Source organism: Pipistrellus kuhlii, unplaced genomic scaffold (assembly GCF_014108245.1).
Source record: "Pipistrellus kuhlii isolate mPipKuh1 unplaced genomic scaffold, mPipKuh1.p scaffold_m20_p_7, whole genome shotgun sequence".
Taxonomy (NCBI): Eukaryota; Metazoa; Chordata; class Mammalia; order Chiroptera; family Vespertilionidae; genus Pipistrellus; species Pipistrellus kuhlii.
The window spans coordinates 50650854-50661818 of record NW_023425573.1 but is presented as its reverse complement, the minus strand read 5'-3'; positions in this window follow the sequence as shown (position 1 = coordinate 50661818).

Sequence of the window (10965 nt, the reverse complement as noted above, 5' to 3'; positions counted from 1 at the left end):
AGCCACCTATGTTGTCTCTTGTGACCAGTGGCGTTCTTGCTGTGGTCTGGTTCTATCACCATGGTTGTCTTTCTAAAGACCGCTGACCCGTGATCTCCCCCTTCCAGTATCTCCAATAAAAACCTTCTTTCTGCCTGTTGTTATCTTCAGGATTTCTATAGAAAGTAGCAACTTTCCTTTGGAACTTTGTCTTTAAAAAGGTGCCATTAAAGTTATTTGTCATGCTAACAGAATTTTATTTAAAGAATTATCCGTTTAAAGATTACCCAAGTTTTCAATATTGAGACAGATGGCCCACAGTAGAAGCAACAATGCCCTCAAAAATCTGTCAAATTGGGGAAAGTAAGTGTTCACACAGTGATCAAAAGACTTGTGGAATATGCTTTTTAAAAATAAATCTATAATTCCGTCAAATATTTCTGGTCCTAGGTGAATCTGGGTGGGGAGAGATGATAATAAAGGACAGGATAGACAGCCTGGTGGACTGGTGAACATACATTTTGTATACAAATGGATTAATTTGGGGGCAAGGCTCTTCACCTCTGCACCTCAACTTTGTCATGTTGTTGTGTCAAGGGCTTTATGACACACAGAGCCCACTTAATTTCCTGAAATTAAGCTATAGTTAGCGTTTTCAAAAGTCTTCTTTGAAGTTGTTTTTGCCCAAATTTCTAATGTGCATAATAGTTAGAAAAGAGAATGAAAGAACAAGAAAATATGTCCCTCAAACTGTCCCAATAAATCATGCCATTGAAAAGGGACCCACTCACTCTAGCTTTGAAATCCAGTCTAGAGTCCCCATTACCCCTCTAGTTTATATCTCTGGTCCATCTTGGTTGGATGGTCAGCATAAAGCTGATATATGGAGTCTTGTCTTCCTGTGTATCATAGAGAAGAACATCACTGATGTCTTCATAAGTGTCATTAATATAAGGTTTCTCCTATATCAATAATAATGTGATAATACATTCAACCTTGGTATTTAGTTTACATGCCTTAAATGCAAAAGCTCTTCACCCACTGCTGCCCACATATGCTGACAACTGTTCTGATCCCAGCAGGAGTAACAGATTTTATTTCTAAAGCATTGCAGAACTACAACCAGAATGTTATTATTAGATGAAAGATCTCATACTGGCTTTGCGATAGAGAATCAAGAAAGAGTCAAGATGGAAATAATCTATGCTATTTTTAAATGCCTCACATTTTCAATATTGTAATTCAATTTGGTTTTCAAAGGTAACATTCAAAAGTATAATTCCTCATTCCCCTGCCATCCAGTTTCTTTCCAGGCTAACCCAATGTTATAAAATGTAAGCACACATGTTTATTTAAGAAAGTACATATATATATTTTACCATTAACAACTTATTTTGAAGATAGTTTGTATCGGGACCAAAGAAGTTTTAAATTATTTTTTCTGGTTGCATACTATTCCATTGTAAGAATAGTCATAATTTTCTTCACAAGTATCAAGTGAATGAACATTTAAGTTGTTTCCAAACTTTGCTAATGCAAAATATTCCCTCACTTACAATACATTATTTTACCTATGGACAAATATTTCTTTAATATAAACTCCTAGAAGTTGTATTTATTGGTTAAAACTATGTTATAATTTTTTAAGGAATGTAATTTATCTATTTTTGAATTGTGATAAAACATTCAAAAGGGCACTGGCCAGTGTTTCTCAGTGGATAGAGCATCAGACTGACCACCTGGTTGGGCGGGGGGGGGGGGGGGGGGGGGGGGGGGGGCGGTTGCAGGTTCCACATTCTATCAAGGGCACCTACCTGGATTGTAAGTTTGATATCCCTGGCCCCACTAAGGTTCGTGCAGGAGGCAACCAATCAATGTGTCTCTCTCACATCAATGTTTCTCTCTCTCTCTCTCTCTCTCTCTCTCTCTCTCTCTCTCTCTCTCTCTCTCTCTCTCTCTCTCTCTCTCCTCTCAATATATCTCCAGTAGACACAGAGAAAGAATGTCTCAAAGGTAAGTTTTTTGAGACCTTGAATTTCTGAAAATCTCTTTATTCTTCCTTCTCATCTAAGTATAATAATAATTTGGGTGGTAATACAGTTTTAGGTGGGAAATTTTTTTAAAATTAATAAGCATTGCTCCAATATCACTTTTAAGAAATACAATGCCAGCCCTCACTTATTTGGCTTGGTAGATGAAATATTGGCATTCAGACTGAAGGGTCCCAGGTCCAATTCTGGTCAAGAACACATGCCTGGGTTGCAGGCTCAGTCCCCAGTGTGAGGCATGCAGGATGCAGCCAATCAAGGATTCTTTCTCATCATTATTGATGTTTCTATCTCCCTCTCCTTCTACTTTCCCATCTGAAATTAATAAAAATATATTTTTTTAAAAGAAAAACAATGCTGCAAGGGTAGTGGGGGAGGATCAGAGTGGGCTAGCAGAGATTAAGGAAAAAGGAGGACCTATGTAATACTTTCAACAATAAAGATTAAAAGAAAAAAAAAATACAATGCCATTATGATTTCTACCACAATTTTCCCTCTCTGAAAACTTTCATGATCTTTGTTGCTAGTGTTCTAAAATTTTTCAGTGATATGTCTCAATGTGATTTTATTTTCATCTATTATATTGAGCACTGGATAAGATTTTCAATCTGGAAATTTATGTCTTATAATTATGGGAAATTTTTTTTAATTATTTCATTGACGATTTAGTGAAAATTATATTTATACTAGAGGCCCTGTGCATGAAATTTATGCAAAGGTAGGGTCCCACCCTTCCCTGGCTGCTGGCTGCCAGCCAGAGCCTTCCTTCATTCTGCACTGCCCTTGCTGATCAGTGCATGTCATAGCGAGTGATTGGTCTCCTGGTCAAACTTCTGCAGGAATAATTTGCATATTAGGCTTTTATATACATAGATAACTTTTGGACTTTTCCTTCAATGTTACCATGTCTTTTCTACTCTTTTTCATTTAACTATGTTTTTGCTGTACTTCTTTTTTTTTTTTTTTTTTCAAAATTCATGAATTTTCTTTTTATTTTTAAAAATACATTTTTTGTTGATTTCAGAGAAGAAGAGATAGAAATATCAATGATGAGAGAGAATCAGTGATTGGTTGCCTCCTACATGCCTCACATTGGGGATTGAGCCTGAAATCTTGGCATATTCCCTGACTGAAAATCGAACCATAACCTCCTGGTTCATAGGTCAATGCTCAATCACTGAGCCATGCCACCCAGGCTAAATTTTATTTTTCAACTAATATTCTTATATACTTCCAATTTTTGTTTATTTTTATGGTGGCAAAATATATATAAAATAAAGTTTATCATTTTAAGCAATTGTAGGGGTTACAGTTCAATGGCAATGGGTGTATTTACATTGTTTTACAACCACCCCACCAGCCATTTCCAGAACTTTATCATTTTCCTATACTGAAACTCTATACCCATTAAATAATAACTCCCCATTTCTCCCTTCAATCCCTCTGGCAACCACCATTTTATGTATTTTTTTCTCTATAACTTTGATAGATTCATATAAGTAAAATCACATAATATTTTTTCTTTTGTATCTGGTGTATTTCATTTAGTATAATATCTTCAAGGGCCATCTATGTAAAAGTATGTCAGAATTTCATTCCCTTTTAAGACTGAAGAATATCCCATTTTATTCATATACCATATTTTGTTTGTCCAGTCTTCTATCAGTGGATGTTTGGTGTGTTTCTATGTTTTGGCTATAATGTTGCTATAAACATTAGGGTATCATATTTTTTAATTTATACTAATATATATATAAATATACTTATATATTTATATATATTTCAAGAATTCTCTGAATGTTCCCTTTGTGTAGTATTAATCTTAATTATCTGAAGATGTAAACTGGAAATATATATACTTAAATTTATACATACATCCTATCTAATAAAATACTAATATGCAAATTAACCATCACTCTGTTACACCCACCAGCCATGCCAACCAGCCAATTAAGAGCAAATATGCAAATTATTAATCAAACCAAGATGGCTACAGCCACAGAGAGAGCAGGAGAAAGGCTTGCGTTTTCCTGGTAATGGAGGAAGCCAAGCTTCTGGAGCCCTGGTCTGCCTTGACCTCCACTTAAGGCTACAAAGTTTCAATTATAGAAGACAAATAAATCCCAACAGAAATGGCTGCTGCCATGGAGCAAGCAGAAGGCTTGGCTCCGCTCCAGGCTACAAAGTTTCAATTGTAGAAGATAAATAAATCCCAGATACCAGGGCCTTTGCTTGGGTTACCAGGGGGTGTGGCCAGCCTGCAGACCATCACTGGCCCCTTGCCCAGGCTGTCCCATGCCCCAAGGGAACTCCAAACCTAACCCAGGACACCTTTCAGGGCAAACCAGCCAGCCCCCACCAGTGCACCAGGCCTCTATTCTATTTAATAAAAGAGTAATATGCAGATTGATCATCACTCCAACACACAAGATGGCTGCCACCTTGTGGTCAAAGATCCTGCCCCCATGTGAACACAAGATGGCCACCACAAGATGGCTAGCAGAGGAGGACAGTTGAGAGGGACAAGGCCAGCAGGGTAGGGCAGTTGGGGGGGACCCAGGCCTGCAAGGGAGGGTAGATGAGAGGAACCAGGCCTGCAGGGGAGGCAGTTAGGGGCAAACAGGCTGGCAGGAGAGCAGTTAGGCATCAATCAGGCAGGCAGGGGAGTGGTTAGGAGGTGATCAGGCTGGGAGGCAGAAGTGGTTAGGGGCAATCAGGAAGGCAGGCAGGTGAGCAGTTGGGAGCAGGCAGGCCTGGATTGTAAGAGGGATGTCTGACTGCCCATTTAGGTCCAGTCCTACTGAAGGGTCCCAGATTGGAGACGGTGCAGGCTGGGCTGAGAGATAACCCCCCCGCCATGCACAAATTTTGTGCACTGGGCCATATATATATATATATATATATATATATATATATATATATATATATATAAATTTATTTTCCCTGCATAATGGTATCCATTTTCTCCAAGTTGTATTTGATTGCTTATTTCTTTTGGTCTTGCTTTCCCTGTTAGAGGTTTTTCAGGTATTTTTTAATCCTTGATTTTCTGCTCTTGATTGAGAATAAAAAACTAAAAGCTGATTGGGAGCTCTGAGTGTCTGGGTCCCAAGGGGGGCATCAACCCTGAGCTTTCCTGCAGGGTGACCTGGGAAGGCTGTTTGTTGGGCATCCCTCCTGGTTGGGAGTATATTTAGGTCTTTCCTATTGGGATGGTGAGAGTATTAGAGGAAAGCCCACCTATCTCCTTCCTGGAGGGTTGAGATCTGGCTGCCAGTGTCCTGGGAAAAAGGGTATGAAGGAGTGTTTGAGGAGGTGTTTCCAATAGAATATTCATCTCTTCAACTGTGCCTGGCCCCTTCAGTCCAAAATAAAGCCACAGACATATTCCAAGGTGGGGAGATTCAGTCTCCCAGTGGTATAGATTTGGGAAGGAGATCAAAGGAGATAATTGCTTCTTTTTTCAGCTCTCACCCCATTCTTTTTGAGCACTGGCTTTCCCTCCTTCACTTTCAGTTCCATAATTTCCCAATTGCTAGCATTTTTTAAACCATTTGAGGTTTCTATTATATTCCTGCGGATGATTCTCAGCTTCCCTCACAATCAGCTTAATTTCCACTGTGGGATCTGCTAAGTCAGCTAGGATTTATCTACCTACAATTTTCCTATTTTCTAAAGTATGCTGTTGGTTTTTTTGTTTTTGATTTTTTAAATATATTTTATTGATTTTTTACAGAGAGGAAGAGAGAGGGATAGAGAATTTGAAACATCGATGAGAGAGAATCATCGATCAGCTGCCTCTTGAACACCCCCTACTGGGGATGTGCCCGAAACCAAGGTACATGCCCTTGACCAGAATCGAACCCAGGACCTTTCAGTTGGCAGGCTGACGCTTTATCCATTGAGCCAAACTGGTTTTGGCGAGTATGCTGTTTTTTAATTCCTCTCTTCCTCCCCATCTTTCCCTGTCTTAAAAAAAAAAATGTCTTGAAGATTGTTTCTGAAGTGGTGATAGTTAATGTGCACGTGTGTTCAGTTCTTGCCTTCACTCCATACTGGCCCAGCATAATTAAAGCTTTTCTGGAAAAGAAGATAAGGATGTCCTTAATTCACCAAGCTTCCAATAAGTTTAGGGATCAGAATTTAGTTTTATGCCACTCATTAATGTAATGTTGCCTTGCTGAAAATTCTCTCATTTCCTCATTTTGAGGGAATATTTAGAAACTAGTTTATTTATTCATAACCAAGGTATTAAAATTTGGCCTAAATCAGAGAAAATACTCATTCTGAGAAGGCAATGAATATGTCAGCAAATAAATCTGATTTATAAAGATACAATTTGCCTACAGACACTTTATTAGAAGGAATAATCATTGAGAAAGTATATTTACTTATGAGGGATTTTTAAATTATAAATGATTGGTTAATTGCTCCCCATTTACAAAAAAAAAAAAAAAAAAAAAAAAAAAAAAAAAAAAAGAGCTCCTCTAAGTGGTCTTTTTGAAGAAATTTCAACATATCTTTTCAAGGTCATGGTAACTGGCCAAATTAAAGAACTGCTGCAAGTAATTGAGGTGAATCTGCAAGAAAAAAATAAACTTAAAAATAAAAATGGCACCTGTTTATTACCCAGATATATCTGTTCCCTCTGCTTCATTTTAGTCATAGCTATTTAATTTCCTGAAACAGAAAACAAACAGATTTTTCACTAATGTCAGTACTGCAGAGCTAGCATAGGACAGAAGAGCCAGCTGTACTCGATTTCATCTTATGCATCATCAACAAAATTGGCAGCTAAGTTCTGATTTCAGAGCCTTTATGGTTAATGGTGATGTACAAGCTGTGCTTGATTTTCAGATACAAGCCTGATCTTTGCTGACAGAAAAATCTATTTTTGATTTGTAAATTGAGCAAATTTGATGCAAATTTATTGATGTAGGATAAACGCAGATGATGAAGATATCATTTTTAGACACATTTCTAACCCTAAAACCACTTCAGTTTATTATTATTATTATTATAAGAATCATCATCCTGATAATTAATCCTATAGAATAAAAGGCTAATATGCAAATTGTCCCCTCGATCGGGAGTTCAATCAGGGAGCTAGGCCAGTGGACCTGATCAGATCAGCCCTGACTGGGGCAGGCAGGCCAGATCCCACCATTGCACAAATTTGTGCACCAAGTCTCTGGTAGCATTATAATGATGGTAACTAAGTATTTAACTAAAATTGCAGTTAAGATTTGTGAATGAGTCATAGTATGGACAAGTCTCATACTTAAGAATGTAACAATGAAGCCAAAACCAGTTTGGCTCAGGGGATAGAGCATCAGTCTGTGGACTGAAAGGTTTCAGGTTCGATTCCGGTCAAGGGCATGTACAATACATTGGTTGTGGGCAGGAGGCAGCTGGTAGATGTTTCTCTCTCATTGATGTTTCTAGCTTTCTATCCCTTTCCCTTCCTCTCCATAAAAAATTAATAAAACTTAAAAAAAGAAAAAAAAGAATGTAACAATGAAAAGGAGCAATAAAACTAATTAGCATTAAATTCTATTAGCATCCCTGTCCTGGGTATAAGGCTAATTCAGAATCATATATTGCAAGTGGTCATGGATCAAAGTCTTCTGAGGTTATATAAAGAATGGTGGAACAAACAGGTGTGGAAAAGGAAAAATATACTTCCTTGGTTATAAGCTCTTTGATAACAGAAATTGTGTCTCAGTCATTGCTTAGAGCAGCTATAATATTTTTTAATTCACACAAATCAATACCATTATCATACTTCTTAATGATGTACCACTGAAAGTATTTTAGACTCAGCAATAATGGCTTTATGCAAAATTATCCTAATATATAAAACCTTGGGTCCATCACATCCACAATGATCAGGAGGCTTGACCAACTGGAAGTCAGTCCTGCAGTCAGTGCTGGGTTGCTGTGGTGACCCAGCACTGACTGCTATGGCTGCAGGCATGGTAACACAGCACTAACTGCTGAGGGGGCTACAAATCGGGCCCAGAGAGAGGCCTGAAGAGAGAAGTAGGGTCTGATCCGTGGCCTCTGTGGCATCTGTTGATCAGCACTTGCCTCTTTCTTTAGCTCTGGACCTGATCAGCAGCTGTGCCTCCATTTGTCTCCAGGTCTCCACTGAGGCTGCTTATCAGCCCCACCTTTCTGATCAGGCCTTGTTGATAGGCCCAGAAACACTGACTGGCATAGAAACTGACCAATCAGAACTAAATCTAGGTCAACTGTGAGAAGCCAATGGCTGCTTAGGAGGCAGAGCTTTTGATGCTGACTGGCATAGAAACTGACCAATCAGAACCAAATTGGCCAGCAGAGGAGGGTATTTGGGGGCCAGATCAGGCTTGTAGGGGAGGGCAGTTGGGGATGATCAGGCCTGCAGGGGTAGACAGTTGGGGGCGATCAGGCTGGCAGGGAAGACCAGTTGGAGGTGAGATCAGGCTGGCAGTGGAGGGATGTTGGGGACAAGATCAGGATGGCAGGGGAGGGCAATTGGAGGCCAGTGTTGTCAATCACAAATTGCTTGTACAGAGTAGACAAAAGTAGGTTTACAGTTGTGAGTACACAAAACACAGAGTTTAGTCTTGAATTATTATTCATTAATTATTGTATTATTTATTTGTAAACCTACTTTTGCCCACCCCTGTATTTAAGATGTAACATCTGTACCCACCTCATAGGGTTGTGGTAAGAAGCAAATTAATTCATGCATGTAAAATTATTTAAAAATTAATATCGAGAAATAGTAGGGCTTCAATAAATGTGAGGTGTTATTATTATTTATGTAATTGACATTGTATAAGTATTCTTGCTAAATTACTGATTTTTCTTGGTATCAAATATAGGTTATATACACATGTATATGGCTCTAAATGAATCTGCTGCAAGACACCAGTCACTCAAATAGACAATTTGATGTCTAACATACATATGTATATATATGCTTATATATGTTTATAAATATATACATATATTACATATATATTCAAAAATTATATAACCCTATATAAACCAAGGATATGTAAGTCATCAAGCTTTGTTCAACTTTGTTTCCCCAAAACTGCATATAATAATTGATAAATGAGTGCTCAATTTTGTTCAATCCACTATGAAATGTCTTTGATTATTATATATATTTATTATAAGGAAGAAGTGGTTTGAATGAAGAAAAAAGGTGGATAGATTTTTACACTATACACTTTCACTGAATCAAGCCATTTTTTGTGTGTTTCTTCTGTACTATCAAATGAAGCATTCTCTTAAAAGGCCCATCTCTGTGCCATCAGAATAAAAGAAACCTCACACATTATAAGCAATAAACCAGTATCCCGAGGCCTAATTTACTATCAAGAAGCAGATTAAATACCTTCAGATTACTAGCAAAATATGCCCAAGTATACTCCAAGGGTCTTAAAGAGTTAATATCTCCCTAAGTGCTACCTGGTCTATTATCAGGGAATAATTTAAACATTTAGGAAATGTTTTAATAATATCAACAAATCAACAGTAGCATAAGTGATGTTTGGTCCAATTCTGCAGGGAATAATTAGGTATGGAAGTTAAAAATCTTTTAGAAATGAAGGTGAAAACCTGTTCTAGAATCTTTAAAATTTCTCATCTAAGAGATCATTAAAAATTAGCATACAGTGTTTACTTAGAATTTGCAGTGAACTCAACCCAGGTATCTTTTAAAATTATTTCTATACTAGATGCCTGATGCACAAAATTCTTGTAAGAGTAGGCCTTCCTTCCCCCAACTACCGGTACTTGCTTCCCTCTGGCACCCGGCTTACTGTCTTTTTGTTATTCTGCCATTATTCTCACAGTCTTTCTTTTTGCTGCTTTAAATACCTGTATGGATGATACATCTTGTACCATAGGCTCTTAGTTTCTAGATTTTCCCAGCTTACAATAGAATAATGTTGTTATTCACTCACCCACAGCTACTTTCTCATAGGATCATACTTTTGACTTTGGGATCATCAATGAATTCATCATCTACAAATCTCAAATTCAAGTATTCCACTCTCTGACTCCTACCACCTCACAGTTCATTAAACAAGGTACATATACACAAACAACATTTTGATTTTATTAAGACTTTCAAAACTATTGAGTTTATGACTTTATCACTGTCGGTTTGCCCTCCTCAGATCTTCTCTTCCCTCTATACCCAGCTTCGATTCTATGATACATTAAGACAGCCTTTGAAAACACCCTTTGCTCCTTTCTTCTGCCACCCTCTTTCACCTGCTGATCTGCAACCCTGGTTACAATCAATAGTTCCCATGCACCAAAATAAATAAATATTGATGAGGACACAATAACTATGTTGGCCAGGAACACTCAAAATTCTGACTATATAACTCAGTTGGATAGTTGCATTAGTCAGGTTTTTCAGAGAAACAGACCAATAGGAAATAAATGATAGATGACAAATAAATAGGTAGATGATAGATAGATGATAGATAGATAGATAGATAGATAGATAGATAGATAGATGTATTATAAAGAATTAATTGCCCTAGCCAGTTTGGTTCAGTGGATAGAGTGTTGACTTTCATACTGAAAGGTCCCAGGTTTGATTCCGGTCAAGGGCACATGCCAAGACTGTGGAGTCAATCCCCAATGGGGAGCTTGCAAGAGGCAGGTGGTCAATGGTTCTCTCTCATCATTGATGTTTCTATCTCTCCCTCTTTCTTCCTCTCTGAAATCAATAAAAAAAAAAGTTGTTTGGTTTTTTTAAAGAATTAGTTCATGCAATTATGGAGTCTGAGAAGTATTAAGATCTGCAGTCACCAGAAGAGTGGATGGTATAGTTCCAGTCTTTATCCAGACAGCTGAACCAAGAAAACCAATGATATAAGGTCCAGTTCAAGTCCGAATCTGAAGGCAGGAAAAGGTGCATGTC